At 39.2% G+C, this 27,143-nt stretch overlaps 1 protein-coding gene across 4 annotated transcripts in view; it reads left to right on the plus strand.

The window, feature by feature from the left end:
* TENM4 (teneurin transmembrane protein 4) overlaps positions 1–27,143 on the plus strand; it is a 3,204,727-nt gene that overhangs the window by 2,078,205 nt on the left and 1,099,379 nt on the right. For all 4 annotated transcript variants that reach the window (XM_078340117.1, XM_078340116.1, XM_078340121.1 and 1 more), the window contains one exon: positions 15,663–15,724. The gene's annotated coding sequence lies outside the window, so the exon portion shown is untranslated. The remainder of the gene's footprint in view (positions 1–15,662; positions 15,725–27,143) is intronic.

The following is a 27,143-nucleotide window of genomic DNA, read 5'->3' on the forward strand; positions in this document are numbered from 1 at the left end:
TTTCTTTCCTTGGGCTTCCATTGAAATTCATATAAATAAAGGCAGAGTCCAACTCTTTCCAGATGCAACAGTAAGAAAGAAACACTTTTATCTCAATGTCTTCAAGTATTAACAGAAGTAACACTTCTGTTAACAGTTAACATGTAGGAAAGTTTAGATTGAGGCAGTGAAAAGGAGAGTGGGGAAAGGAGCCCAAAGAAATTTCTCATTCCTATTTGTGACTTGGATATGAACATGGGTTTCAGGTTGAAACTTGGCAGCACAGAAGCATTTTAACAAAAGTAATCTGAATCCATAAAAAAGGCAGTTTTCCATTTTTATATAAGCAATAGGAGTTTTTAAAAAGGAAGGCAAGTAACAAAAAAAATCAAAGCATTATTAGTTTGGGGATTTTTATTACACTCTTTTAACTAAAGGAATAAAAAGTTTCATTTTTCAAGGGCAAAATCTGCAGACAGTTCTAATCATGGATGTCCACAAGAAAAGCCATCAGAAAAGATGTGAGATGAATAAGTCTGGTTTTTGTGCTCATGTCTGGTGCGTGGAGTTAATAGCAAATCACTAAAGCATCTTCACACATGTTGTTTTCAAGGAAGCATATAGTAAGCATTTGTATTGCACTAGGCACTAGAGGTCATGATGAAAAAAAGAAAAAAAATAAAAGACATCGCTTTCACTTTCAAAGAAAACTAAAAGCCATACACATGTACAAATAACACATGGCAGAGAAGAAGTAAAACTGGGCTGTGCTAAGTGTGAGAGTGGAGTGGAAAAAGTAGTGGCTTTCGAGTCAGAGAGACTTGGGTTCAATTTCCAGTTTCAAAAGCTCACTGCAGGCATTTGGAAACTCATTTCTTAATCCTCTACTCTTCCTAAGTAAGGGAATAGTCACTATAATGCTCAAATAACATTATCTTTGCAATAATTAAACAGAAGCAAATAAAGAGAAATTCCATTTCCAAGGTGGCACTACTGTGTGGTCAAGACACAGTGACATAGCAGGCAAACAAGCAAACACATGTAAATAAATGGAAGAGGAGCTAGGGTTTGGATTGGGGCCTGTGTGTATCTTCTCACTCTATCAAAATACCACTCTATTGCCCAATATTGCAAGAAACCACCCCAAAATGCCACATTTAGTAGGGGGAAATGAAATATTTGTATTCTTTTTAGTATTTATTATTGTTTTCTAAGCTTTGTACAAAACAATACATAGAGATATACCTTTACTGCTACCACCAAGTTTTACTTTGTTCACTGGAAATGACTCTTGAGAGGTTTTTAGAGGGAATTGAGTAGGAGGGGACTAGTGAGAAACCATAAAGAGACATCTGGAGCTTCCCCAGAGAGGGCCTGTCTCTGTCTTCGGGAGTGGGAGTTTCCCCGGGAGAGGAGACAGAACAGAGCTGGGAAGGCAGTAAAGCGCAGACAGGACACTTACATTCCACCAGAGGCTAGCAATGAGCAGGAGTGGGAAACGTCTGAGGCGGGCGGATCACGAGGAGTTCAAGACCAGCCTGGCCAACATCGTGAAATCCTGATTCTACTAAAAATACAAAAATTAGTGGGCTGTGGTGGCAGGTGCCTGTAGTCCCAGCTACTTGGGATGCTGAGGCAGGAGAATCTCTTGAACCTGGGAGGTGGAGTTTGCAGTGAGTGGAGATTGTGACACTGCACTCCAGCTTGGGGGACAGAGCAAGACTCCATCTTAAAAATAAAAAAAAAAAGAAAGATACCTAGACACCTGGAATGTGCATTATGCCCTGCTACTTTACATCTGTGTGAACTTCCTGAGCCTCAGTTCTCTCATTTATAAAAAAGAAAATATAGAATCACTTTGCAGCATCGACATCCACATTAGAGAGGGTGAATATGGTATCTAGCATGCTCTCAGTATGGAATGGTGTTAAAGGTTCTACAAAGGTACATAGCAGATGCTAAACTAAAGTGATGTTCTGTGAATGGATGAACTGATGGCTGGATGAATGACCAGCTACATAGAAAACCACTATAAACTAGCTGAAATACAGAAGTGATAGCTGAACATCCAGCTACGGATCTTTTATTTTTTTTCATTATAGCTTTGAAAGAGTCCCGAAGGTGGAGTAAAACATATACAATCAGTCCCATTTTAAATATAGATAAACCCAAAGTCTGACCGGAAATAATTTCTCCCAAGTTTATTCAGCTAATTAAATTATTCAAAAATTGTTAATTAAGTACCTGCTCTGTTCCAATTATTGGGGCTACAGTAATGAAATAAAAACCTCTCCTCACACGGTGCTTGTCTATTGGGAGTGATGATGAGGGGATAGACAATAAACAAAACAAATAATATATTTACTTACACTTTGAGAAGCTGGGGCAGAGACCGGAATCTGAATCTTTGGGGCTGCAACATGACACAGACTGAAGTAGAATATGAGACTATGCATAGCTACCATGACCCTTTAGCCCACCCACAGATTCTCAGGTAGCATGATCAAATACCTGCAACCTCAGCAACCACTTTCTGAACTCAATTTTGTTTCTCTTGAAATTGCACATTTAACTGTGGCATGCATGTGGCAGAGGTGGTACCGAAGCGCAGAGGTCCCTCACTCTGTTAAAGCTTGATCCCTGGGAGCTCTGAGAAGAGCTGACCTCAGGGCCTTCAGACCAATGAGGAAATTGGGGTCATTCTTTGCTCTATTGTGTTACATTAGCTGCAATGTGGTTTTATAGCTTCATGGAGGTGAAGCAGATAGAATCTCTGACCTTGGGTGCTGACTCACTAAAAAATAAAAAATATCCCCCAGCTACATGTGGTATTTGGCTCATATCACACCATAAAGACCAGACCCCGACCAGCATTCAAAAGTGATGACAATACATTAGCACCAATGTAGGCTGACTTTTTTTAAGTACTTAGTTTACACCCAGTCCTGTAAGGAGGGATCCAAACTACATGAGAACCTTATGGTCTGTATCTTTAAAACAAAGATGCATTGAAAATTTGTGCCTCCTAATTATCTCTTAATCTGCTCACTTCTGTCTGTTCCCCACAGCCATCATAGTAGATCAGCTCACCATCATCTTTCTCTTGAATTGTTTCAGCAGCCATGTATCTGACTGGTCTTCTGGCTTTCTTTGATGGTTCTACTGCCCTACAGAAAAAGTACATACTGATTAGGATGGTTTGTGAAGCATGTGAAGACCTGGCCCCTTCCAGACACCAGCCTCACCTCTAGCCTTTCCCTTCTTTGCTTATGCCACAGCCATACTGAATCCCTTGTAGTTTCTCCAAATACGCCATGTTCCCTCTAATGGCCAAATGTTTACAACTGGAATTTCCTTTCTCCTACTCTTCAGCTGGCCAGCTCACACTCATCAATTCTCTCATCTTCTCTGTTGCCTCCTGACATTTAATGTTGTTTCCCTAAATTCTCTAAGACCAGATTGGTGGTTCCTTCCATGTCCTCTCATATAACTTGGCTTTCCCAGTCAGTAAACTCTGGCAGAATAAGGAGCTGAATGTATGTAAATAAATGAATCAGAGAATTATATTTTCCGGATAATCAGTGTCAAAATTGTATCCTAGAACCTAGACCACCAATCTCTCTTTTCTATCCTCCACAAAATTAAATCAGCCCAACAAGTGAAGTGTGCTCACCTACCTTTGTGGGTAGATAGGTGGGTGGAGGATGGTGCCTTTGCCCTGGGCATTTTGCTGCCCAGGAGCTTCTTCCTCCCAAGCCTTGACTCCCACCCTGGGGCTGCATATATTCACTTACTATAGTGGACTTGGACCTCCGCGATTGAGTCCTTCTATTTTCTGCTTCAACTCACTATTAGTGCTTCTCTGTGAATTTAGCTCCCTGGGGAAAATGTTTAGTTTCTTAGCTGGTGAGTTAGAAAAACACTGACCTCCATGTGTCACTGTCTCAATAGGTGTGCCAGGGTAAAAGTCTAGGAGGTCCTTTGCCACTATACATATTCTAGAAATATATTTACAGAATTTTAGAGTGTTCATGATAGAAAAACCTCGCAGATTATTCAATCCATACCCTGATTTTATAGATGATTTTCTTTCTGTCTGGCTTCCTGCTTTCCTGTCTTCATTTCTTCCTTCTTTCCTACAGCACCTGTTGTATATTAAGCAGTGTGTTCAGAATTGGGAGTTTAATCAGGCAGAAATAGATTAGACACAAAGTTCCTTATCTTACAGGGTTTATAGTCAGCCTACCTAGGCCCTCAGACAAGTAGCCAGACAATTACAACACTGTATGCTGAAGGAGGGCTTTTTGGGCTGGGCCCAGTGGCTCACATCTATAATCCCAGCACTTTGGGAGGCTGAGGCAGGTGGGTCACCTGACCTGCCTGGCCAACATGGTGAAACCCTCTCTCTACTAAAATACAAAAATTAGCCTGGTGTGGTGGCGGGCGCCTGTAATCCTAGCTACTTGGGAAGCTGAGGCAGGAGAATCACTGGAACCCAAGAGGCGGAGGTTGCAGTGAACTGAGATCACACCACTGCACTCCAGCCTGGGTGACAGAGCCGAGTCTATCTCAAAAAAAAAAAAAATGAGAGAGAGCTTGTTTGTTTGTTTGTTCATTTGTTTAGCCATCTCAGGACATATGGCATAGGAATATGAATTTCTTGTTTCCCGTTGGTATAGAATAGTTGTGCTCTACTCACTATCATGTGTCCATGTACAGTGTTGATTAAGATTAAGAAATAAGAATTTATACTCAGTAGCAGGTATGAGGTGAATATGAGTGACTGTTTAACCCCACAGACATGAGTCCCTATCCCCATGTAGGACTTTATCATCCTCAGTGTGCCAGGTTCTAAGAGTCATGTGGACTGGGGCTTGAGCACCAAATCTAGGATCACGACCTGAATCATCCTTGGCAATCTGCCTCATTAGGCTGGGCATGGTGGCTCATACCTGTAATCTCAGTACTTTGGAAGGCCAAGATGGGTGGATCACTTGAGGTCAGGAGTTTGAGACTAGCCTGGGCAACAGGGAGAAACCCTGTCTCTACTATAAATACAAAATTAGCTGGGCATGGTGATAAATGCCTGTAATCCCAGCTACTTGGGAGACTGAGGCAAGAGAGTTGCTTGAACTCGGGAGGCAGAGGTTGTGGTGAGCCAAGATCATGCCATTGCACTTCAGCCTAGGCAAAAAGAGCAGAACTCCATCTAAAAAAAAAAAAAGGGAGAGAGAGAGAGAATCTGCCTTATTACTTTACAGTTTGTCATTAGACTCAGCAAACAGTGGAAACAGTAGATGCTAAATAAACACTTGTTAGAAAATCTTACCTTGTTTTAAACACTGTTTCTCATCTTGACCATATTTACTGAACATTTTTCCAAATGCCTTTTGGCTTGACTGAAAACATAAATGTATCACAAGAAGTCAAAGATTAAGAGAACTAATGTGTTGTCACATTTTGTACCAGCTTCTATGCCACTTTCACTGTCTCATTTATTCTCACTACAGTCTTCTGATTTGTGTATACACTGCTCCATTTTTCAGATGAATTAAGGCTGTAGAAATTGGTGACTTCCCTAATGTCACACGAACGAGTCTGCATGATGTTGTTTTTAGCTGTTCGACATGTGCTCTGCCTTTCTGGGATTGGCTTACAAGGTGTTGTGGGAATAAAAACCCTGACTTTTTAGGTTGTCATTTTAATAAGACAGAAATGATTGTTATGTTCAAATTATGTTTTTTCTGCTAAAATTATTGGTTTCATTACTTCAAATGCAAATCCAGTGTTTAATCTTCGATCATATACCTAACATTTACTTGTGCTTTTTCTTTAAATTATATCTCTAAGGCTCATTCTCTTGCTCTCTGATTAGAAAGACCCTTTGAGCTAACTTTCAAATTCCGAGAGCACTGAATTTTGATTACCTTTCATTTTTTCTTTTGATTGGCATCAAGAACACTCTCTTCACCTGATGACTACTATGTAGCAGCATTTCCCATAGGAACCCCACATGCCCTTGTGGGGCCATTACGCCTGGGTTTCTCAAGGTGGCACAGCTTCCCTTTTTGCCCATGACCCCACCCCCAGCATATTAGTTAGGCCACTTGATTTTAAGTTACAGGAACCAGTCTGAGGTAGGTTAAGCAAAAAATGTGGGGCTTATTATAAGAAATAAAAAATCTTATCTCACGGAAAACAAGGTCAGAAATGCAGATGAGGATGCGAACACTATCTGGACTCTTTCCATCCTCCAACTCTCATCCCTGCCTCCCTCTACATGGCCACTTTATTCTTCTCCCTCTGAGAGCTGGCTTTCTTTAGTCTCTGATCCACATGGAAAAAAGCGTGATTATTTCCAGGTCCCAATGTATATATGAAAATCTAGCCACCTAAAAATAAACAAATAAATGAACACTAATAATTTCATTGTTCTAACTTCCATGGTTATGGGGTAAGAACTCTGAATGGACATGATGGCAACATTTGGTCTAAGCAGCTGTAGCCAGGAAGAAAGTATTCTTGCTGAAAGTGACTGCCATGGATCTATACTATGGAATCAGGGGCCAGGAGAGATCATTGTAAACTGACTAGACTCTGAAATAGGTCCACCACTTTCTTATCATTCAGTTATCCATCTTCTGAGAAGTCTCCTGATAATGGGAAGGCTGACGAATTCAGAATCAGAGACTTGAAGACCAAAGTGACAATTTGCAGCAGCTACTGTAGGGACTTGGCACGGTGAGAATGTTATAGAATGAGAGCAGTGCCACGTCCTTCTGTCCATAGCTGTGTTCTTATGTCCAACATGGTAGTTGGCACCCATTGAAAATAAAAGAACTGCTTGTTAAATGATATGTGAACTTCAAGGGAAAAGTAGTGTTCATCACACCTCCTAACTGGTGGGAAAGAAGAGTAGGAATGAAGAAAAAGGTGAGAAAGAGGTATTTCCTATGTTAACATATTAGAGATGGCACTGGATTGATACTCTTTGCCAGAGTGACACATAGCACCTGTTCTACTCCAAGAGAGCACTGGATAAGCATTTTGTGTCTGATATTTTGAAAGTTGCATCAGTGATTGGAGGAGTCTTCTTATGGCTGTTGAGGCAAATCCTGTACAGAATACAAGAAGCTTGTATTGTTTAATATGTGTATTAAACAATGTAGCAAAGGCCTGTCTCATATGGGAAGGCTGGGAAACAGTAAACAATTCCATGAGCTATAAGTAAAGACTACTTAGATATAGAAATCTTCATGTTCTAAAAATTCACACCCATCACATTATTTCCTCTAGCAATCTAGATCATGCGATGGAAACATCTTCAATATATATACATACACTTGAGTGGATAATTTGTTGTTTTCTTAGAGGTCCTTGCATTGTTTCACTTTTTATTTTTATTAACCATGGTGTCTATTTGTAAAGTATACACTGTACTTACCTGGAAGTTATGTGCCTTGTTAAACAGATGCAGATAAGTAGTTCTACGGAGTGTGGTGGTAGAAAGGGGAAGTAATAAACACATCCTTTAGTTAAGAGGCAGGTAGGTGAGTTCTTTTGTTAAGTTGTTATTTGTTCTTAGTCAAGTGAAGTTCCTGCAAATGAGAGACTGGAGTCAGTGATCTCTAAAACAGGCTTATGCTCTATTATGTTACAATTTTTAAACCAAAATCTTGAGAACTTTTACTACAAAACTGTTTAGGAGAAACAGATTTCTGGGAAGCAAATCCAAGAAGTAGTTTTAATTATGAGAATGACTTGTGGAGAAAAAAGTCTCATTGTGTCATTGTTTATAAACAAAAGAATTAAGAAACTAACCAAAATGTCCAACATCATACCAAAGGTCACATGAATTCAATGTCTTTTCCAGAGAGAATATGGTAAGATCGTATAAAGTAATGATTTTGGAAATTATGTAAAAACCTGGAACTTACACAGTACCATGCTCACTCCACACTCCCTTATACTTACATGTGAACTAAGGCTGAAAGAAACATATCTAAATGTTAATACTAATTGCATCAGGACTAACATACCTGTTTCCTTTCTTTATGCTATTTTCTGTATTTCTAATCTAGTAATATTATTTAGTAGCATAACTGAAAACAAAACATTAGATAACTAATGCCAGCAAAGGTTCAACCAGAAGGAAGAATAAAGAGCTAGTGCCCAATATCAAGCACTTTATTTGCTTTTAACGATAAAGAATTTAAGTGTATGTGGCAAAGAAAACGAGATAACATGCAGTCACAGGTTACAGCTGTACCATGTGGTCAGACAGAGGAGGAGACATTAAGGAGTGTGATCAATGGGAGGACAAATAACCTTAATTTAACACTGATCTCATGTGCTTCCATAGAAGCACTGTATCTAAAATAGGAAGATGATGGTGCCACTCTGCCTTGAGACAAGCCACACTTCAAACATGAATCAACTAGAGATTATTCAAAGAAAACATAAAAAATGGTCTTGGAACCAGAAATAATAAACTGGAGGAACTTGGAGATATTCAGTTGAAAGAGGAGAAAACTCAGGTATTTAAATTGCTTTAGAGGGAGAAGGTAGGATGGCTGTCTAGATGCAGCCGGGTAGAACAGCTGCCACTGAGGGACCAAGATGCTGGTGCCCTCCTAACAGATCTTCAGAGGGAAGGCACCAAGAGTGGTTGGAAGGAGGACGCAGAAGCTGGGATAAGAGGGAGAAAGCTGAGAACCTACAGAAGGCTGCCATGCACCAGGACCCATTCCTGGCCCCCAACAACTCTCAGGGAGTGGGTGTGTTGAACTGGCCAAGAGCAACGTGTTCTCACCACCTGCCTCTGGAATCCCAGCAGAAGAGATGGTGCCACTCTGCCTTGAAACAAACCACACTTGAAACATGAATCAACTGGAGTTTATTCAAGGAATAATAAACTGGAGAAACTGGAGATAGTCAGCTGAAAGTGGCAACTTCAACTTCTTTGACACCATGGCCACTCAAGTTGGTGCAGAGAGCTACTTAGAGAAGTGACAGGGGCAGCACATAGCTGACGTGGAGCCCAGAGGGTTTGGTGGAAGAGCATCTGTAGCACAGCACTGCCAGGAAGGTCCATTCCCCTAGGTTCAACTTGCTCCCATAGGAAACAATATCCCTAAGATGGACCTGAACTCTGCAGGGCAGTCTTGCCCATCAGATGGGGCCAGTCCAACTTGAGCACCCTTTGGGCCACTATCCTATTCCAGGGGGCCAGCCTTGCTGCACCTGCTTGCAGGGCAGCTTTGGGTCTCCTAGGGGTTACATCATAACTCCCACATGGGAGGACCATACCTGACAGGCAGAAAGATCCAGCAGGGCAGCCCCCCACAGTCAAACACTAGCTCACCTGCTCCCGCCTACACTGCAGCATCCCTGGGGTCCACAGCAACCATCCTCGTCACCTTTCCAGCATGTGGCGGGGGGGTGGACAGGTTTTACCTTTCTCACTCAGCCAATGAGCATGTGTGCATGCACCCTGCCCTGCCACTGCTATTGTGGGAGTACACTTGACCCCACTCCCCAGTGGACCCCCAATGCAGTCACAGCCTTGGTGGGCAAGGAGCCAGCCAGCCACAGCCATGTTAGCACTCTGTCCTTGTGTCAACACTGCCAAGGGAGTGAAACAAGTTACAGAAAACAGTGGGTCCTGCCCCACCCTGAGTGACCATCCCAGCCTGAGGCACAAAGAGTGCACCCAGACCTCTGCCCAATAGTGCCCTGCCCCTGTGCTAACCCACCAGCAGCACAACTACATGCACAGTTGCCAGCAGGGGCCTCCTGACCCTGCAAGCTGGCTCTGCCACTTGTGGTGAACCCACACAGAAGCAGGCACACCAGCACCTGCTAGTACCCTGCAACAGCCAAGGAGCATGCACCTCACCATGCTTCCACTGTTGCTGCTGCTCACACATGCAAATGAGAATGGATCCCACTGCCGCTACACCATGAAACACTTTGGCTGACACCACCCATTGAAGAATAGTGACCAGTGTTCAGGGAGCACCTCAGCCAAGAAGACAAAGTTTAGGCATGAAACAAGTTCCTCAGACCACAAAGTCCAGGAATTAGGAGCTGAGCATTGGCCCCCTAAAATCTTCCAGAAATGAAGCCAGTCATCTGAATCCACCCTATACCACAATTAAACCCTTCAGGTCACCAAAGAGCATAAAAGAAGAAGAAGAAGGAAAATATCCCAAGGTCAGCAACTTTAGAGATCAAGCTACTATCTATAAGAAACTTAAATTTACAAGAAAGAACCCCATAAAAAAGTGGGCAAAGGACATCAACAGACACTTTCCCAAAGAAGACATATATGCAGCCAACAAACATAAGAAAAGAAGCTCAACATCACTGATCATTAGAGAAATGCAAATCAAAACCACAATGAAATACCATCTCATACCAGTCAGAATGGCTACCATATAAAGGGAAAAAAAACAGGTGCTGGTGAGGTTGTAGCGAGGTTGTTTACACTATTGGTGGACGTGTAAATTAGTTCAACCCTTGTGAAAAACAGTGTGGCTATTCCTCAGAAGTCTAAAAACAGAACAACCATGGGACCCTGCAATCCCATTACTGGGTATATACCCAAAGGAATATGAATCATTCTATTGTAAAGATACATGCACATGTATGTTCATTGTAGCACTATTCACAATAGTAAAAACATGAAACTAACCCAGTTGTTTATCTATGATGGACTGTGTAAGTATTTCATGGTGGGCCATGAAATATGTTTCATGCCAGTACTATGCTGTTTTGATTATGATAGCTTTGTAGTGCAATTTGAAGTCAGGTAGTGTGGTTCCTCCAGTTTTGTTCTTTTTGCTTAGGGTAGCTTTGGCTATTCTGACTCTTTTGTAGTTCTGTGGAAATTTTTGGATTGTTTTTTCTACTCCAGTGAAGAATGAAGAATGTAATTGGTATTTTGATAGGAATTGTACTGACTCTGTAGATTGCTTTGGGTAGAATGGATATTTTTAATAATATTATTTCAATCTATGAACATGGAATATCTTTCCTTTTTTGTGTCCTCTTCATTTCTTACATCAGTGTTTTATAGTTTTCATTGTAGAAATATTTCAATTATTTGGTTAAGCTTATTCCTAGGTATTTTATTTATTTTGTAAATCAGCTTACTCTCTTGATTTCTTTTTCAGATTGTTCACTGTTGGTATATAGGAATGATACTGATTTTTGTATGTTGATTTTGTGTTCTGTAATATTACTAAATTTATTTACCATTTCTAATGGTTTTTGTGAAGTCCTTAGATTTTTTTTCAAATATCAGATTATATCACCTACAAACAAAGATAATTCGACTTCTTCCTTTCCAATGTCAATATCCTTTATTTATTTATTGTTGTCTGATTTCTCTAGCTAGGATTTCTAATACTATATTGAATAACAGTCGTAAAAGTGGGCATCATTGTCACGTTCCAGATCTTAAGGGAAAGGCTTTCAATTTTTCCCCATTTAGTATAACTAGCTGTGGGTCTGTCATATATGGCTCTTATTAGGTTTAGATATGTTCTTTCTATACTCATTTTATTTTTTAGGATTTTTATCATGAAGGGATGTTGAATTTTATCCAATGCCTTTTCAGCATCAATTGAAGTGTTCATATGGTTTTTGTTCTTCATTCTGTTGATATGATGTAAGACATTGATTGACCCATCACATTGATTGATTGCATATGTTGAACCATACTTGCATATTTGTATTCCTGGGATAAATCCCACTTGATATAATGAATGATTTTTATTAGGTTATTGCAAAAGTAATTGCAGCTTTGCCATTAAAATGGCAATGACTTTCCCTAATAAAAATGTTGTTGAATTCAGTTTGCTAATATTTTGTTGAGGATTTTTATATTACTGTTAATTAGTGATATTGGCCTGTAGTTTTGTTCATTTGTTTTTTGATGTTTCTTTGTCTGGTTCTGTTACCAGAGTAATGAAATCAAGAGAATATTTCTGCTCAGATATTTATTATTTCTTTTCTGCTACTAATTTTGGGTTTGGTTTGCTCTTGCTTCTCTAGCTCTTCAAGATATGTCATTAGGTTGTTTATTTGAAGTTTTTCTACTGTTTTGATGTAGGTACTTATAGCTATAAACTTCCCTGTCAATACTGCTTTCACTGTATCCCATAGTTTTTGGGATATTCTATTTTCATTATCATTTGTTTAAAGCTATTTTTAAAATTTCCTTCTTAATTTTTTCAATGACCAACTATCATTCAGGAGCATATTGTTTAATTTCCATGTGTTTGTATGTTTCCAAAATTCCTCTTGTTACTGATTTCTAGTTATATTTCATTCTGGCCAGAGAAGGTAGTTGATATACTTTCAATTATTTTGAACTTTTAATGCTAGTTTTGTGGCCTAACATATGGTCTCTCCTTGGGAATGATCCATGTGCTGAGGAGAACAATGTGTATTCTAGAGTCATCGGATGAAATGCTCTGTAAATATGTATTTATTACTTCCATTTAGGGTATAGTGAAGATTACGTCTGATGTTTGTTTGTTGATTTTCTGTCTGGATGATTTATCTAATTCAAAAAGTTGGGTTTTGATGTCTCTAGATATTACTGTATTGAAGTCTGTCTCTCTCTTTGGCTCTAATAACATTTGCTTTATATATCTTGGGTCACAAGCATTAAGTACATATATATTTACAGTTATATCCTCTTGCTGATTTGACCCTTTTCACCTTCTCTTGTTTTTGTCTTGAAATCTATTTTGTCTAATATAAATAGAGTTGCTGGCCAGGTGCAGTGGCTCACCAGTAATCCCAGCACTTTGGGAGGCTGAGGCAGATGGATCAACTGAGGTCAGGAGTTCAAGCCCCTCCTGGGCAACATGGTAAAACCCCATCTCTACTAAATACACAAAAATTAGGTTGGCATGGTAGGATGTGCCTGTAATCCCAGTGACTCAGGAGGCTGAGGCAGGAGAATCATTGGCACCCAGGAGGGAGAGGTTGCAGTGAGCTGAGATCTCACTTCTGCACTCCCACCTGGGCAGCAGGGCAAGACTCCATCTCAAAACAACAACAAAAAGTATAGCTTCTGCTGTTTTTTCTTGGTGTCTATTTGCATGGAATATCGTTTTCCTTTTCCATCCCTTTATTTTCAGTCTCTGTCTTTACAGGTGAAGTGTGCTTTACAGAGGCAACAGATCATTGGGTTTGTTTTTCTATCTGTTCACACTCTGTGCCTTTTGTTGTTTTTGGACTCTGCCTTTTGATTGGAGAGTTTAGTCTATTTATATTCAATGTTATTACTGATAAGTAAAGACTTTGTCCTGCCATTTTGTTATTTATTTTTAGTTGTTTGGTGGTCTTCTCTTTCTTCTTTCTTTCATTCCTGTCTGCCTTTTAGTGAAGGCAAGTTTCTCTGGTGATATGATTTAGTTTCTTGCTTTTTGTATTTGGTGTATCTATGGTATGGTTTTGATTTGAGGTTACCATAAGGCTTTTAAATACTATCTTATAACCTATTATTTTAAACTGTGACAACTTAACACTGATCACATAAACGAACTAACAAGCAAAGAGAAAACTAATAAAAACTCTTTGTCTCCCTGATTTGTAGCTTTTTGTTGTTTCTATTTATATTTTATTGTACTGTATTTATCTTGAAAAGTTATAGTTATTTTTTATTGGTTTCTCTTTTAGTTTTTCTCCTCAAGATCTGAATTGTTTACATGCCACAATTGAAGTGTTATAATAGTATATTAGTTCATTTTAATGCTGCTGATTAAGACATACCCAGGACTGGGAAGAAAAAGAGGCTTAATTGGACTTACAGTTCCTCATGTCTGGGGAGGCCTCAGAATCATGGTGGGAGGTAGAGGCACTTTTGACATGGCAGCAGCAAGAAAAAATGAGCTAGATGCAAAAGTGGAAACCCCTGATAAAACCATCAGATCTCATGAGACTTATTCACTACCATGAGAACTGTATGTGGGAAACCTCCCCATGAATCAAATGATCTCTTACTGGGTCCATCCCACAACACATGGAAATTATGGGAGTACAATTCAAGATGATATTTGGTGGGGACACAAAGTCAAACCATATCAACTGTTCTCTATTTTTCTGTGTACTTAATTTTACCAGTTGTTTCTGTACCTTCAGATGATTTCTTGTTATTCATCCACATTCTTTTCTTTCAAATTGAAGAACTCTCTTTAGTATTTCTTGTAGAATGGTTCTGGTATTAATAAAATTCCTCAGCTTTTGTTTGCCTTTTCTGCATATACTTTTCTAGAATAAAGGTTCTCTTTTTTCTTCAGCACTTTAAATATGCGATGTCAGTCTCTCCTGGTCTGTAAGGTGTCCGCTGAAAAGTCTGCTGCCAGACATATTAGAGCTCCATTGTATATTATTTGTTTCTTTTCTCTTGTGTCTTTTAGTATTCTTTTTTGATCATTGACCTTTTGAAGTTTGACTGTTAATTAGTTTGAGATAGTCTTCTTTGGGTTAAATCTACTTGGTGTTCTATAACCTTCTTGCACTTGTATACTGATTTCTTTCGGGTCTTGTCCAGAAAACTAACTTTTGGTCATTAGACACCAGAAACACAAGCTAGAAGACTGAAGAATAAATGATTTGAGAATGGAATGGGTTTAGAGAATTAAGACAAATAATTTACATCATAGGAAGACAGACTCTGGGCAAAAGAATGCAGAGCAAATGTTTGTAATGAATTTAGCTAGGTCCCTGACATAAAAACGCTTGATCGTGACTAAATTATTCACTTGTTCTGTTATAGGCTGATTCACTCAATCCATATATAGTTGTGCATCAGACATTTACTGAGCACCTATTATATGTTGGAAACTCTACTAGTTACTGAAAATTAAAACAATAAGTAAAATATTATAAAAATATCAAACAAAAACATGACACCATTTTGTAAACTGTCACAACCTAAACTAAATGTTGGGCAAAATTAGAAATTAAATGCTGCAAGAGTCTGGTGGGTGTGCACGTGAGTGAGCCTTTGGTTGCCAAAGGAGCTTTCTAGAGGAGATGATAACTGCCTGAATCCTGAGCATTAACAAAGTTAGGCAGGCAAGAGATTTTTGTGAGAACAGGGGAGGCATGTTTTCCTAGGCAGAGGGATCCTCATACTCAAAGGCCTATGGGCGATGGCAAATGTGTGAATTTCTAGAGATGCAAATGAATTATTATGTCTGGATGGAGACAGCAAGTTGGGAAGGAAAGGAAGCTGGCATCAGGTCCTTGAGAGCATTATAAATTCTGTTAAGATGTCTTGTCTTGACCTCAAAGTGGGAAACCTTTTCAAGCAAAAAAGTAATTTGATGAGATGAGCTTTTTAGAAAGAACAGCAAAAAAAAAAATGGTATTTAATATTCCAATAGAGGGTTCTCATTAAACTTTTCTTAGTTACATTTTGCTGAGGGCTAGCATTGGCCTCAACTCACCAGAAAGGATACCTGTATAATATATGAATGAAGCTGCAGCTGAAGAAGTAAAAGCAAGGCAGTTTTAATATACACTCTTTTCCTCTGTACCCTACACCCACGCCTGCCTCGAAGTATGATTCTATCAGAATGTGTCCAAACTGTACTCCTTGCACACAAATGTTTCCATTTCCACAAAAGTGATAACTGTTTTCTTCCTTCTCTTTATAGATCAATGTTCAGTGGAGCTTGGATTTGTCATGGGTCCCTGGTGACAAGCATTGGTTACATTGGTGAGTTACATGGTTTTTCACTTCTCATTTGTCACCTTTTGTCATGACCCTTCAGTTACTTTTCTTTATTCTTGGATCATTTTTATTCATGATTCTCAAATCTATCCCAAAGTCTTCAGTGTTCTCCCCACACCTGTACCTAGTATATTACTCTAAATATTTAGTTATAAGATATACTTTTAGAGGTATATGTTCCTTGGGCCACATTGCATTATGAAAGCATTATGTATAAACCAAATATTCGTGAAGCATATATAAAATTTAAATCACCTAGAAAGCTTTTATGTTTGAAGGAATTCTGTTACAAAGTGACAAAAATATCTGAAAAAAAAATCACTTCTTCGTCTTGTTCAAAAACTGATCATTTATTCACATTGCAAATATACCTGATGTTCAATAATGAAATTTTGCTACTGGAACTCCTTTGGTTTGATATGTTATTTGAAATGTTGATGACGAGATGAAAAGCTTGCCCCACACTGGAAAATAAATCAAAGGGCAGACATTAAAATAAGATACTTCAAAACTTTCTGAAAAGATTTCTGACCTTCACGTAAGCTGCATTCTAATGGAAGGATGGAATTTATTTCCAGACGTGTTATCTATTCTAGTCTCTTCTTCAGAGCATGTTTTGTTGTTTTTGAATGGGATATTGTTCTTTCTGGTGTGAGGGAAAGGTTGATTTGGAGTTTTGTTTATTGGGAGGCACAATACCTACAGGTGTGTGACAAGAAGCTTGTCTTTTGTTTCTATAAAGAAAAGAGTTGATTCTGGAGACTGAGTTGTTTCTTGCTTTTAACACAACATATTTCTGGATGCATAAATGCAGATTGGAAATAATAAATGTACTCAGAAGGCACAGTTAACATAACACTTTTTTTTCATATCCACACATTTGCCTGGGCTACTAGCAATAATTTGGGGAAAACAGAAACAAGCCTGAAAAATATAATTTACTCTACAATAATTGGTTTCTTATTTATAGTTATCAATGTTTTAATACCTCTTTATACACTCTTGGAAGGACAATTTTTTGGTTTTTCTGAGGCAGCCATGATTTTCTATCCTATTGTCCCCACTGTTACATTTGGAGTAACAAAACTTGTGATTTCTGGTTGAGAACATAAAGTCTATATATGTCCTCCAGCAACCTCTCCACATATTGCTCCATCCCTTCCCACATTCCCATCAGCACATATCACAAATTCTTTACTATTTTTATTTTTGGTTCTAAGCCAATTCCATTTCTATTTCTCCCATCCAAGTACAACGTAATCACTTTTGGATTGTCGGCACATCGTTGAAAACATTGGTATCTCAAATCCTCTTCATTTTTTTAACAGCATAAAAAACAAAATCAGAATTTCAATTACCTTTGAGAAGCATACTGTGCACATCTTAAAATCCCAAAATGCCACCTGAAATAAGTTACAAGGAATATTTCAGTTGTGTTCCTCAGCACACCTGCAGGAAACTGTTTACACCCTTACCATACTGTTGAATCTGGTTCAATTGCAAACATTAATATAGAACAAAGCAGCAAATAAATGGCCAGTACAGTTATGTATGTAACAGGGAAACAATATTTCATTTCCTCATTTGAAATCAGTTTTTACTTTTTGGTAAGTGAGATAGAATGATTTGTCTGTAATCTAAACAAAAATATTTCTGCAAATACTGTATTAAAAATAGAAAGAAAATAGTGTTCTCAACACACAAGTGATTACCCTTTTAGCTGATACGTTTTGCTCTTTTTTCCTCAGCTTCTGAGTGGTCTAGTAAATTCTAGCTTTCCAAAGTGAGACACTTAAAATCTAAAAGAAGTAATCTAAGGAGCACAGTCAATGAATGTTTCATTTTATATTGAGGCTAAAGTATCTAATTCTGGATTTAAAAAAATACATTTTCTCATCTGGTATTCACCTTTAATGTTAAATATTCTAATGGCCACTTCATAATTCATATCTGGTTATTTTTCTATATTTCTGTATTGATATGACATGAATGCTATCAAAATTAAATAATTTTATATTATCCTTTAGTGGAATCACTATCACATTCTATATTTTTCTTAATTCAGGAATTGAGCTACTAGTATCTGCATTAAAATGAATAATAATATCAGGAACACAAATCTTGCTCCTTAGGGCTAAACCTGATTCTTTGTCAGTTTAATCAATTTAAATCAGAAATCTGGTTTTCTGGTTTAGTTCTGGAAATTATAGTATTTTCGTTATTGCCTTTGTCCATCAGGGTGGGTAAATTGGTTTATTTATTTGATGGTGGAGCCTCTAAAGATGAGGATTAAGGCAGTTGTTGGGCTGACAAGTATTCTACTTCCTTAACTTTAAGACACAGTCCATTATGAAACAGACTATTAATTCAATAACAGGCAGGCAGTCATTGACAGATAAGACGGTGAAATGTGAAAATTAAACAAAACCCTGCTCTCCAACATGAATTTACCCATATACACGCCATTTATTTTAAGGGTCATGATCAAAATTTGAATGTAATCCTTCTTAACACTTAGAATTCTTCAGAATCTCTTTTAGCAGTCTGCAGTTATGCACTGCATCAGGGGGTGAGCCTAATTTTCATATCCTGTCCTCTTCAACACCTTTTCAGCTGACAGTGCAATTTCAAGGCAAATGAAGAAGACCACAATCTGATCTAGATTAGCTATATGGTCAAACTCATGGTTCTTTTTTGTTATTCCTTTAATTAAACTATTTAGCAGTTAACAAATTTCTGTTGAAAGTCACCCTAACCTTCTACTAGTTATAATACATGCCTAAGTTGCAGTTCTTGAAACATCACCTGCCCACATCTACCTTTACTAGACTTGAAAATTCTGTGAACCACTTGAAGGTACTTGGTGGTTTCCAATGCCTTTAATTGCACTTCTTGGAATCTGCAGGTGTCCTCCGCAGGCATTAACTTTTTACTGTAGTGTGACATCACAGTACAGTCTCGCTGAGGACATTTTGGGCAATTATTATAAATCTAGATTCAATGTAAAATGTAACCACATATGGTGCTACCAATGTAAATATATCAACTCAGCTGTTAGTGTGCATTGTGAAGTTCATACATGGATAGGCAATAACAACTCTGTTACAAATTATTACTCTTCTTAGGAGCTAAAGAGTTCTTTCTGCCATCTCTTATAATATACTTTTCAATTTCAGAATAATTTAAATGTGGAAAGGTGTTTCTCTTAAAATTAAGGAAGCAGAGCTTTAACATTTCAAAGGACAAGTATCTCCTGTATAAACATAAAAACTGACCTAAGCTATCAGCATTCACTCTAGTACCTACAGAGGTAGCACCTAAGTCTTCCTCTCTTTCATTTTCATCTTTATCCTCTTTATTTTCCTCTCTCCCTCTCACTCTCCTGAATAGTTGTACTGTGTGCTTCACTTCCTGTTTATCTTTCTGAAAGAAAACAGAATTGTTACTGTTTGTGTGATAATTTTTTTTACAAGGTATAATATGATTGCTTAGGATGGTAGTATCTTTTTACTGTAAGTCTATCACTGGGATGACCATACATTTAGCCCAGGACAGTCCATGTATGACTCTTGTTTCCATGTAATTATCAACAGGGCTCTGTTCAGCTCTAAAAGTGTCCTGATTTGGTTGATAAATTCCATGAATGGATAAGAATCACAAACCAAATCATAAATGCTTTCAGCTGAGCAAGTGACTATGAAATCTTTATGTCCATCAACACAAGCAGCTGAAGACTGTGGAAGTATCATTTTCCTTATGGTGGAAAATGAGGGAAAAAAACTGAGTATAAATTACCCAAAGAAACTGAAGGAAAGGTTTAGGGGACCTTGGAGAGGTGACAAGGACTCTTGCAGACAGACCTACTGGCAAGAAATAAGGTAATGGAAGCAGTAAGGAGGCAGGCCTCAAACTGAGCGGGGAGGAAGCCAGGCAGGGAGTCTTTGGCTGTGCAACAGCCCTGTGGGGCTCAAGCTTAACTCTTGTAGGGTCAGAAATCTGTTTTTAATGAATATCGCAGTGATTTGGGTGCCTCTATTTTTCATTCTATTGTATTCCTTTGGGTTTTTTCTCAGTGGTTGGCAATGTTATTTTGAGAGCTCAGAGGCTCTGTGCCATGCAACAAAGGCCTTTCTCTACCCTGAGGCTAGTTTAAAAGCAGAACATCATAGTCGTGGGAACTGGATCACCTTGGGAGCATTAAAAATCCCAACCTAAGGGAAGGCAAGACTTTCTGGGACGGAGTCCTTCTATCTAGATGCTTTAAAAGGGTGGCAGGTTCTGTGTGTTGTGTTGCAAGGAGAATGTTCCCTTACTGTCTTGCGCTCTGCATTTGCTTTCTCTTTCTCCAGTCTTCCTTCCACATTTCCTACCCCCCATTTTGTCTTCCAGTACTGCCCACCCTCCTTCAGGCCCTCTCTCATCAATAAGTGTACTGCACTTTAGATAGAAGTTGATGACCCCTCTCTTTGCCTCTTAATTTTAAAGATAAGCAAACAGAATATTTTAAACTGTCTCTAAATTTCAGAGGAAATACAATATTGATTTTGAACCTAATTTTTTAAATTTTATTCTTAATTCATATGTCACTAGCTCTTTAGGTATAAATGGACCTTATTTCAATGTGTAAGCTTTTAATGATCTTTTTTTTTTTTTCAGTCTCTCATAATTTGGTTATGGCATCTAAGCATAAGACTTTAAAACCAAGCTCCCTACAGAGAAGGATACCACGGATTGATTGCTGGGGGTGTACTGCATTTTGTGGAAAGGATTGTGTTCAGGCAGCAGGGAGCTCTAGAAGCCATTCAATCATCTGTTCAACCCATATTTACAGGGTTGAAGATGCTGCTGGCCCCTGGCAGTTCAGTGATGAAAAAGATAATGAGATAGAACTCGGATGAAACAAAAGGCAAGAAACAGCACAGGAGTCAAAGACAGACAGATTCGGCTTCAAAGTCTGACTTTACCATTTACATTGTACAGTTTTGCAGGGGCTCTCAGCTTCTCTAGTGGGAGTGAACAAGACTACTGAGAGAGTGAAATGGTTTATTCAAATTAATTTTGTGTATTGGAAGAAGGACAGATTGATTGTCATAATTTTTTGTTTTTGTTTTTGGTACAGATATTGAGTTGTGGCATATTTGATACTACATAATGTTAAAAATAACTTTTTTTGGCTACTAACAAAAAAAAATCCCTGAAAATAACAGCTATTGGGGAGGATGTGGGATTTTCTTTTTAAATTCAAAATAGACTTACTATATAATCCAAAATTCAACTTCTGAGTATATACTCAATTAAAATCTGGGTCTCAAAGAGATATTTGTACACCATATTTATTATCAGCACTATTATAATAGTTAAAATATGGAAGCAGGAAGGAGGACTCAAGATGGCGCTGTGAGAACAACCCAGGATTGAAGCTCTCGCTGGACACGCGGAGAGGGTGAGTCGGGGAAGCATTTCCAGACGGATCTTAGTTGCCTACAGAACGAGGAAATTCCCAGGTATAAAAGAGACACGGGACGCCAGGCAGAGGTCTTGGCTGGTGTAGCCGGCAGTCGGTGCAGCTCCGACCCACGCCGGAGCACAGAGGCGCTCCACAGCGCCCCAAACAAAAGTGCACTGTTACAGGTGCCCTGTTGAACCGGCAAACTGAGACCCGAGAGGGCTGAACTTGAGACTGAACGGGTCTTGAACTGTGACCCAGCTGAGGAAATCCCAGGGACTCAGCGTTTGGGGGAGCGCAGTGCAACAAACAAAACGGCAATTCTAAACGCAACCGGTGAAAAGGTTTTTTTTAAAGCGCAGCTCTGCGGGGGAAGGGCATCAGCCATTACCGAGGCAATCAGCCCCTACTGAGGTACACGCCCATTGCTGACGCAGCCTGCCGTTGCCAAGGCAACCTGGTACAACAGAGAGACTCTGTTGCAGGGCGTAACCCGTGGCAACAGGGCGGAGACCACAGCAGAAGGGCAGAGCCTGCAGTAAAAGGGCGAACCTCACACCAGTAGGGCGGAGCCTCAGCAGGCAAAAAGTGACTAGACTGCCTTCTAGCTGGGCAGGACAGCAAGGCGGACACTCACAAGGAAAGCCCAAACCCGCCCCCAGACAGAGCATCTGAGGAAAAAAAGGGGTTTTCTTACAAGTTAGGTTGCAGCAAAACTAAACATAGCAGCCTAGCAGCCCTGAATGAACAACAGAGCTCACAGCTCAGCACTTGAGCTCCTACAAAGTACAGACTGTCTCCTCAAGCAACTCCCTGACCCCTCTATATCCATAAGACTGACATTTGGCAGACATCATCCTGGGACAAAGATAGCAGAAAAAGAAACTGGTAGCATCCCTCACTGTTCCGCAGCTGCTATAGATGCACCCCAGAAAGCAGGGCCTGGAGTGGACCTCAGCAGTCATACAGCAAAGGGGCTAGACTGGTAGAAGGAAAACCAAGTAACAGAAATACTCCATCATCAACAATCTGGGTGTCCACCCAGAGATCCAATCGAAAAGTCAGCAACTACACAGACGACAGGTGGATAAATCCACAAAGATGGGAAGAAACCAGTGCAAAAAGGAGGAAAACACCCAAAACCAGAACACCTCGCCACCTAGAAAGGACCAAAACTCCTCACCAGCAAGGGAACAAAGCTGGACGGAGAATGACTGTGACGAAATGACGGAATTAGACTTCAGAAGGTGGATAATGAGAAACTTTTGTGAGCTAAAAGAACATGTTTTAAATCAACGCAAAGAAACGAAGAACCTTGAAAAAATATTTGAGGAAATGATAACAAGAATGGATAACTTAGAGAGGAATATGAATGAATTAAAGGAGATGAAAAACACAATACGAGAACTTCACGAAACATGCACAAGTTTCAATAGCCAAATTGACCAAGCAGAAGAAAGAATATCAGAAGTCGAGGATCAACACAATGAAATAAAATGAGAAACCAAGATCAGAGAAAAAAGCGCAAAAAGGAATGAACAAAGTCTCCAAGAAATGTGGGACTATGTGAAGAGACCTAACCTATGTTTGATAGGCGTACCAGAATGTGATGAAGAGAATGAATTCAAGCTGGAAAATACTCTTCAGGACATTATCCAGGAAAATTTCCCCCACCTAGCAAGACAGGCCAACACTCTATTGCAGGAAATACAGAGAATACCACAGAGATATTCCGCAAGAAGAGCAACCCCAAGGCACATAATCATCAGATTCAACAAGGTTAAAATAAAGGAGAAAATGCTAAGGGCAGCCAGAGAGAAAGGTCGGGTCACCCACAAAGGGAAGCCCATCAGACTCACAGCAGATCTCTCAGCAGAAACTGTACAAGCCAGAAGAGAGTGGGGGCCAATATTCAATATCCTTAAAGAAAAGAACTTTCAACCCAGAATTTTATATCCAGCCAAACTGAGCTTCAGAAGTGAAGGAAAAATAAAATCCTTTGCGAACAAGCAAGTACTCAGAGATTTTGTCACCACCAGCCCTGCTTTACAAGAGCTCCTGAAAGAGGCTCTACACATAGAAAGGAACAACCAGTACCAGCCATTCCAAAATCACACTAAATGCTAAAGAGCATCAACATAATGAAGAATCTACAATAACTAATGGGCAAAACAGCCAGCTAGCATCAAAATGGCAGTGTCAAACTCACACATAACAATATTAACCTTCAATGTAAATGGACTAAATGCACCAATCAAAAGACAAAGACTGGCAAATTGAATAAAAACCAAAACCCAGCAGTGTGCTGTATCCAGGAAACCCATCTCACATGCAAGGATACACAAAGGCTCAAAATAAAGGGATGGAGGAAGATTTACCAAGCAAATGGAGAGCAAAAGAAAGCAGGAGTTGCAATCCTCATCTCTGATAAAATAGACTTTAAAGCAACAAAGATCAAAAGAGATAAAGAAGGCCATTACATAATGGTAAAAGGATCGATACAACAAGAAGAGCTAACAATCCTAAACATATATGGACCCAATGCAGGAGCACCTAGATACATAAGGCAAGTTCTTAATGACTTACAAAGAGACTTAGACTCCCACACAATAATAGTGGGAGACTTTAACACTCCACTGTCAATATTAGACAGATCAACCAGACAGAAAATCAACAAGGATATCCAGGGCTTGAACTCAGACTGGGAGCAAGCAAACCTGATAGACATTTACAGAACTCTCCACCCCAAATTCATAGAATATACATTCTTCTCAGCACCACATCATACCTACTCTAAAACTGACCACATAATTGGAAGTAAAGCACTGCTCAGCAAATGCAAAACAACTGAAATCATAACAAACAACCTCTCAGACCATAGTGCAATCAAGTTAGAACTCAGAATTCAGAAACCAACCCAGAACCGCACAGCTTCATGGAAACTGAACAACTGGCTCCTAAATGTTGACTGGATAAACAACGAAATGAAGGCAGAAATAAAGAAGTTCTTTGAAATCAATGAGAACGAAGACACAACATGCCAGAATCTCTGGGACACATTTAAAGCAGTCTCTAGAGGAAAGTATATAGCAATAAGTGCCCATATGAGAAGAATGGAGAGATCCAAAATTGACACCCTATCATCAAAATTGAAAGAGCTAGAGGAGCAAGAAAAAAAAAAACTCAAAACCCAGCAGAAGACAAGAAATAACTAAGATCAGAGCAGAACTGAAGGAGATTGAGACACAAAAAACCCTCCAAAAAATAAATAAATCCAAGAGCTGGTTTTTTGAAAAGATCAACAAAATAGACAGCCCACTAGCCAGACTGATTAAAAATAAAAGAGAGAACAACCAAATAAATGCAATAAAAAATGATAAAGGGGAAATCACCACAGATTCCAGAGAAATTCAAACCATCATCAGAGAATATTACAAACAACTCTATGCACATAAACTAGTAAACCTGGAAGAAATGGATAAATTCCTGGACTCCTGTGTCCTCCCAAGCCTAAACCAGGAGGAAGCTGAAACTATGAATAGACCAATAACAAGGTCAGAAGTCGAGGCAGCAATTAAGAGCCTACCACACAAAAAAAGCCCAGGTCCAGACAGGTTCACAGCCGAATTCTACCAGACACACAAAGAGGAGCTGGTACCATTTCTTCTGAAACTATTCCAAATAATCCAAAAAGAAGGAATCCTACCCAAATAATTCTACGAGACAAATATCATCCTGATACCAAAACCCGGCAGAGACCCAACAAGAAAAGAAAACTTCAGGCCAATATCCATGATGAACATAGATGCAAAAATCTTCAATATATTGGCAAGCCGATTGCAACAGCAAATCAAAAAACTTATTCATCATGATCAAGTAGGATTCATCCCGGGGATGCAAGGCTGGTTCAACATATGCAAGTCTATAAACATAATTCACCACATAAACAGAACCAAAAACAAAAACCACATGATTATCTCAATTGATGCAGAGAAGGCATTTGACAAAATTCAACAGCCCTTTATGCTAAAAACCCTCAATAAACTTGGTATCGATGGAACGTATCTCAAAGTAATAAAAGCTATTTATGACAAACCAACAGCCAATATCATACTTAATGGGCAAAAACTGGAAGCATTCCCTTTGAAATCCGGCACTAGACAAGGATGCCCTCTGTCACCACTCCTATTCAATATAGTACTGGAAGTTCTAGCCAGAGCAATCAGGCAAGAAAAAGAAATAAAGGGTATTCAAATAGGAAAGGTGGAAGCCAAATTGTCTCTATTTGCAGACGACATGATGGTATACCTAGAAGACCCCATCGCCTCAGCCCAAAAACTCCTGAAACTGATAAGCAACTTCAGCAAAGTCTCAGGATATAAAATCAATGTGCAAAAATCACAAGCCTTCCTCTACACCAATAACAGACTTAAAGAGAGCCAAATCAAGAACGAACTGCCATTTGCAATTGCTACAAAAAGAATAAAATACCTTGGAATACAACTCACAAGGAACGTAAGGGACCTCTTCAGGGAAAACTACAAACCACTGCTAAACGAAATCAGAGAGGACACAAACAGATGGAGAAACATTCCATGTTCATGGTTAGGAAGAATTAATATCGTGAAAATGGCTATACTGCCCAAAGTAATTTACAGAATCAACGCTATCCCCATCAAGCTACCATTGACTTTCTTCACAGAACTGGAAAAAACCACCATGAACTTCATATGGAACCAAAAGAGAGCCCACATAGCCAAGTCAATTCTAACTAAAAAGAACACAGCGGGGGGCATCACACTACTGGATTTCAAACTATACTATAAGGCTACAGTAATCAAAACAGCATGGTACTGGTACCAAAACAGAGATATAGATCAATGGAACAGAACAGAGGCATCAGAGGCAACACAACACATCTACAACCATACAATCTTTGATAAACCTGACAAAAACAAGCAATGGGGAAAGGATTCCCTGTTCAACAAATGGTGCTGGGAAAACTGGCTAGCCATGTGTAGAAAGCAGAAACTGGACCCCTTCCTGACACCTTACACCAAAATTAACTCCAGATGGATTAAAGACTTAAACATAAGACCTGGCACCATAAAAACCCTAGAAGGAAATCTAGGCAAAACCATCCAGGACATAGGAGTAGGCAAGGACTTCATGAACAAAACACCAAAAGCATTGGCAACAAAAGCCAAAATAGACAAATGGGACCTAATCAAACTCCACGGCTTCTGCAGGGCAAAAGAAACAGTCACTAGAGTGAATCGGCAACCAACAGAATGGGGAAAAAATTTTGCAGTTTACCCATCTGACAAAGGGCTGATATCCAGAATTTACAAAGAACTCAAACACATTTACAGGAAAAAAACAAACAAGCCCATTCAAACGTGGGCAAAGGATATGAACAGACACTTTATGAAAGAAGACATATATGAGGCCAACAATCATATGAAAAAATGCTCATCGTCACTGGTCATCAGAGAGATGCAAATCAAAACCACATTGAGATACCATCTCACGCCAGTTAGAATGGCGATCATTAAAAAATCTGGAGACAACAGATGCTGGAGAGGATGTGGAGAAAAAGGAACACTTTTACACTGTTGGTGGGAGTGTAAATTAGTCCAACCATTGTGGAAGACGGTGTGGTGATTCCTCAAGGCCTTAGAAATAGAAATCCCATTTGACCCAGCAATCCCATTACTGGGTATATATCCAAAGGACTATAAATCGTTCTACTACAAGGACACATGCACACGAATGTTCATTGCAGCACTGTTTACAATAGCAAAGACCTGGAATCAACCCAAATGCCCATTGATGATAGACTGGATTGGGAAAATGTGGCACATATACACCATGGAATATTATGCAGCAATCAGAAATGATGAGTTCGTGTCATTTGTAGGGACATGGATGAATCTGGAGAACATCATTCTCAGCAAA

This window comes from Callithrix jacchus, chromosome 10 (genome assembly GCF_049354715.1).
Source record: "Callithrix jacchus isolate 240 chromosome 10, calJac240_pri, whole genome shotgun sequence".
NCBI classification, from domain to species: Eukaryota; Metazoa; Chordata; class Mammalia; order Primates; family Cebidae; genus Callithrix; species Callithrix jacchus.